General features: G+C 43.1%; 1 protein-coding gene across 1 annotated transcript in view; it reads left to right on the plus strand.

Moving 5' to 3' along the window:
• LOC129556406 (ADP-ribose glycohydrolase MACROD2-like) overlaps nucleotides 1–4,437 on the plus strand; it is a 1,168,845-nt gene extending 1,164,408 nt beyond the window's left edge. Inside the window, exon 14 of the mRNA XM_088844309.1 lies at nucleotides 4,325–4,437. The gene's annotated coding sequence lies outside the window, so the exon portion shown is untranslated. The remainder of the gene's footprint in view (nucleotides 1–4,324) is intronic.
• The last annotated feature ends 1,563 nt before the right edge of the window (nucleotides 4,438–6,000 follow it).

Genomic DNA, 6,000 nt, shown 5'->3' on the forward strand with positions numbered 1-6,000 from the left:
TCCATCACCAACTCCCGGAGTACACTCAAACTCATGTCCACAGAGTCGGTGATGCCATCCAGCCATCTCATTCTCCGTCGTCCCCTTCTCCTCCCGCCCCCAACCTTTCCCAGCATCAGAGTCTTTTCCAGTGAGTCAACTCGTCTCATGAGGTGGCCAAAGTATTGGAGTTTCAGCTTTAGCATCAGTCCCTCCAATGAACATCCAGGATTGATCTCCTTTAGAATGGACTGGTTGGATCTCCTTGCAGTATAAGGGACTCTCAAGAGTCTTCTCCAACACCACAGTTCAAAAGCATCGATTCTTCGGCGATCAGCTTTCTTCACAGTCCAACTCTCACATCCATACATGACCACGGGAAAAACCATTGCCTTGACTAGACGGACCTTGGTCGGCAAAGTAATGTCTCTGCTTTTTAATATACTATCAAGGTTGGTCATAACTTTCCTTCCAAGGAGCAAGCGTCTTTTAATTTCATGGCTGCAATCAGCATCTGCAGTGATTTTGGAGCCCAAAAAAACAAAGTCTGACACTGTTTCCACTGTTTTTCCATCTATTTCCCATGAAGTGATGGGACCAGATGCCATGATCTTTGTTTTCTGAATGTTGAGCTTCAAGCCAACCTTTTCACTCTCCTCTTTCACTTTCATCAAGAGGCTTTTGAGTTCCTCTTCACTTTCTGCCATAAGGGTAGTGTCATCTGCATATCTGAGGTTATTGATATTTCTCCCAGCAATCTTGATTCCAGCTTGTGCTTCTTCCAGCCCAGCGTTCCTCATGATGTACTCTGCATATAAGTTAAATAAGCAAGGTGACAATATACAACCTTGACGCACTCCTTTTCCTATTTGGAACCAGTCTGTTGTTCCATGACCGGTTCTAACTGTTGCTTCCTGACCTGCATACAGGTTTCTCAAGAGGCAGGTCAGGTGGTCTGGGATTCCCATCTCTTTCAGAATGTTCCACAGTTTATTGTGATCCACACAGTCAAAGGCTTTGGCATAGTCAATGAAGCAGAAATAGATGTTTTTCTGAAACTCTCTTGCTTTCTCCATGATCCAGCGGATGTTGGCAATTTGATCTCTGGTGCCTCTGCCTTTTCTAAAACCTGCTTGAACATCTGGGAGTTCACGGTTTACATACTGCTGAAGCCTGGCTTGGAGAATTTTGAGCATGACTTTACTAGCGTGGGAGATGAGTGCAATTGTGCGGTAGTTTGAGCATTCTTTGGCATTGCCTTTCTTTGGGATTGGAATGAAGACTGACCTCTTCCAGTCCTGTGGCCACTGCTGAGTTTTCCAAATCTGCTGGCATATTGAGTGCAGCACTTTCACAGCATCATCTTTCAAGACTTGAAATAGCTCAACTGGAATTCCATCACCACCACTAGCTTTGTTCGTAGTGATGCTTTCTAAGGCCCACTTGACTTCACATTCCAAGATGTCTGGCTCTAGGTCAGTGATCACATTATCGTGACTATCTTGGTCGTGAAGATCTTTTTTGTACAGTTCTTCTGTGTATTCCTGCCACCTCTTCTTAATATCTTCTGCTTCTGTTAGGTCCATACCATTTCTGTCCTTTATCGAGCCCATCTTTGCATGAAAAGTTCCCTTGGAATCTCTAATTTTCTTGAAGAGGTCTCTTGTTTTTCCTATTCTGTTGTTTTCCTCTATTTCTTTGCATTGATCACTGAGGAAGGCTTTCTTATCTCTCCGTGCTATTCTTTGGAACTCTGCATTCAGATGCTTATATCTTTCCTTTTCTCCTTTGCTTTTCACCTCTCTTCTTTTTACAGCTATTTGTAAGGCCTCCTCAGACAGCCATTTCGCTCTTTTGCATTTCTTTTCCATGGGGATGGTCTTGGTCCCTGTCTCCTGTACAATGTCACGAACCTCCGTCCAGAGTTCATCAGGCACTCTATCAATCAGATCTAGTCCCTTAAATCTATTTCTCACTTCCACTGCATAATCATAAGGGATTTGATTGAGGTCATATCTGAATGGTCTAGTGGTTTTCCCTACTTTCTTCAATTTAAGTCTGAACTTCGCAATAAGGAGTTCATGATCTGAGCCACAGTCAGCTCCTGGTCTTGTTTTCGCTAACTGTATACAGCTTCTCCATCTTTGGTTGCAAAGAATATAATCAATCTGATTTCGGTGTTGACCATCTGGTGATGTCCATGTGTAGAGTCTTCTCTTGTGTTGTTGGAAGAGGGTGTTTGCTATGACCAGTGCATTCTCTTGACAAAACTCTATTAGCCTTTGCCCTGCTTCATTCCGTGCTCCAAGGCCAAATTTGCCAGTTACTCCAGGTGTTTCTTGACTTCCTACTTTTGCATTCCAGTCCCCTAGAATGAAAAGGACATCTTTTTTGGGTGTTAGTTCTAAAAGGTCTTGTAGGTCTTCATAGAACCGATTAACTTCGGCTTCTTCAGCATTACTGGTTGGGGCATAGGCCTGGATTACTGTAATATTGAATGGTTTGCCTTGGAAACGAACAGAAATCATCCTGTCATTTTTAAGATTGCATCCAAGTACTGCATAATGGTTAAAAGAATAATTACTTATGTCTATTTTATAACACACCACGTAATACTACCTACTTCCTATTGTGTCTATTTGTAAATATATATTGTGTAAAAGTATAAAAACATGCAAGTTGTGGATTCACACTAATATCAGGATTCAGTAATCTCTGGAAGTAAAAGATAATATACAGATATATTAAAACTATGTGTAAAAATTTTAATTTATCCATCATGTTTTATTTTTTTAAATAAAGATTGCAAGGAAATTTGAAAAATATTAACACTAAATCTGGATAGTAAATATATTCTGGATATACTTACTGTTGTCTAATTTCCTTCATGTTTGCAATTTTCATTATTTAAATTAATGGTTTTATATATAGGTAGATGATTCATGGGGTCGCAAAGAGTCGGACACGACTGAGCGACTGAACTGAACTGAGAAAGAGATAGAAAAATAATATAAGGAAATACTGTGTAACATTAATTACAGAAGTTAGTATCAATAGAAGGATTATAGTCTACTTTTGGATATTTTAAATATTATCTTCAATGAGCACTATACTGCTTTTCCATACACATACACACCTCAAAGAGTATTTTTTTAAAAGATTCATAAGACACTAGAACAGAAAGTTAGCTCAGAAATCATCTCCAGTTCATCTTTGACGAGATGTAATTTATGGTAACAGAAATCAGATCAATTGTTTGTTCCAGGAAGAGTAGGGTTCATCACATTTGAGTCAGTTCTAATGAGGTGGATGAAACAGGAGCCTATTATACAGAGTGAAGTCAGAAAGAAAAACACCAATACAGTATATTAGTGCATATATATGGAATTTACAAGGACAGTAACTATGACCCTATATGCAAGACAACAAAAGAGACAGATACAAAGAACAGACTTTTGGACTCTGTGGGAGAAGGCGAGGGTGGGATGGTTTGAGAGAATAGCACTGAAACATGTATATTGCCATATGCGAAAGAGATGACCAGTGCAAGTTCGATGCGTGAAACAGGGCACTCAAAGCTGGTGCGCTGGGACGGCCCTGAGGAATGGATGGCGGGGGCGGGGGGGTTCTCGATGGGGGACACATGTTCGCCCGTGGCAGATTCATGTCAGCGTATGGCAAAACCACCACAATATTGTAATTAGTCTCCAATTAAAATAAATAAATTTTTTAAAAAGAGTAGGTTCATAACTGAAGTGAGAACTTTCTGGGGCAGTGTCTTATGTCTTGGTAGTGTTGTAGGGTAAATGCATTTTGCAAAAGACTTCGCAGTATACTTGTGATCTGTGCATTTCCCTCTAGGTTCTTCTAAGGCAGGGTAGATCTTAAGAGTTCTTTCACAAGTGGAGAATATAACAGAGGCATACTTAATAAGTACGATCTCAAAGCAGTGGGATGACCATCCATGTCTTTTGCAAACCAGCATGATGTACATTTTTACTGTTTCTATGTTGATCCCTGGAAACTGGAACACGTGATAGGGCCAAGAAGAGAGGACCCATGGCTTCAAGAGACGGTTTATCAAATAATACTTTTAAGACTTGAGTTAATCTCCCCCATAGCAAGTTGTCCATGTTGTGTGCATCTATTAACAATGATTTTTATGGTCTTTAAAGATACTCCATGCCACCAATGGCAGCTTAGATATCCCAAGCTCTCTGATTAATTAAACATCTTTCTAGGCACGTTTGAAGGGTGAGAAGCATTTAAACGGCTGTATTTAAGATACTGCTTGCTCGACCTATGAAGACATCTTTAACAAATGGCTTCTCCTTGTCTTCGGCAGGGGCACACGATGAAGCAAAGGGACAACGAGGTGGCAGTAAGTGACGGTCCTCGGTGCGCAGGCCCCCTGGCCCGGGGGAGGTGCACGACGACGACGCCGGCGCGCACGCGCACTGTGCAGGCGGGTGGGGGTGGGGGAGGCGAGTCCCGCCCAAGGACGGGGAACCCTTTGCTCTCATTTCTCCCGCTGCATTTCGTTCTGTTTACCGGCAGAAAGAAAAAAAAAAAAAAGAAAAAAAAAAGTTTTCTTTCCTTTGGTGGGGGACCCACGCGAATGCAACTTTCAGGCGCTGTCCCCGTCGTTTCTGTCTTTTCCTCTCCCGACTCCACCCCAGGGTCACAGTGGCACGTGTAACACACAAGTGTGTTCTGGTCCCTGTCTGCTTTCTCGGTTATTTCACAAAGCTGGTTGGTACAGTGGTTTCTTCCAAAAAATTAAAAAAGAGAGAAGGAAGGTGACTGATAAGCTGCATTTGAGGAAACATCAAACCCTACATCAGTAGAATCCACAGAGGAAGGAGGCTGGACAGAAAATGGGCAAAACCTCAGAAATCACTTGGAAAAAGGTCAGGAAGATCGGTTGCAAATGGTCTTTTATTCAGGGGCTCCCGAGGTCCAACACTGTTCCATGAGGCTCTAAGGAGGAATAGGAAGGCAGGGTTTACTCCGGAGCAGACCACAGAGGCATAACAAGGAGGGCGGACAGACCCTGGTCTCTTCCTTGGTAACAAGACGCCAGGTGCATTCTTGTCTGACACTGACTTTCAGCAGAGCTCACCTGGTTCAGGAAGTCTTTACTGTGTTTTTCCCTCAGGGAGAAGTGATTCCTTGTGACACAAATCTAAGGGCACTCTCCGGGGCGTTTTAGTTGACAGGGAGACTGCTGCATTTAGAATCCAAAAAGTTCTCCTTGAAATCTTTATACATCTGCTTTTCATAAAAGAACATCTTGTTTTTACCCAAGGACTGATGACCCACAGAGCAGATTCTCGTTTGAATTTGGAGGCAATTAGAGGCCTTGCTTGCAGTTCTGGCTTCCTGGTTTGCATTTAAATGGTGTGCTTTTTCACACCAAGTTCAAGACTAATTTGATGGCTGTCCCCTCTCCCAGCACACATTGAAGGGAAGCAGCGGGACTAATAAGCCAAGATGTCCCTGGTACAGTAGGCACAAGGGATTAAGGGCGCGGGAAAACATCAGAGGTTGTCACAAATACCGTCCCAGAGCCAACAAGGATAGAACCCTCAGAAGGCAAGAAGCCTGCCTCCCCGGCTCTAAGACCAGTCTACTCGTCCCTGTGGAAACTCCCATTATTTCTTGCATATCTTTTTTTTTTCCAGGTTTTTGCTTTTTAATTTTTCACACCTTTGTGTTGGTTTCTGCCGCACAGTAGCGCGAATCAGCCGTAATTACACATAGACCCCCTCCCTCTGCGCTTCCCCGACCCTGCCTCCTCCCAGCATCGGCGTCAGCACGGAGGGCAGACCGAGCTCGCTGTGCGGTTCTTCCCCGCAGCCGCCGCTTTACACACAGCGGTGTACATGCGCTGATGCTGCTCTCTCCGTTTGTCCCCCCCTCTCCCTCTCTCTTCTTAAACCCATCTTCCTTATGAGGGCTTCGGAATTGGAAGTTAACTGCTTATTTTTTTCTTAGTAGAGGGAGAAAAGGAATGGATCA

The sequence above is a fragment of the Moschus berezovskii genome, chromosome 15 (genome assembly GCF_049115385.1).
Source record: "Moschus berezovskii isolate FMDL1 chromosome 15, NW_MosBer_1.0, whole genome shotgun sequence".
Taxonomy (NCBI): Eukaryota; Metazoa; Chordata; class Mammalia; order Artiodactyla; family Moschidae; genus Moschus; species Moschus berezovskii.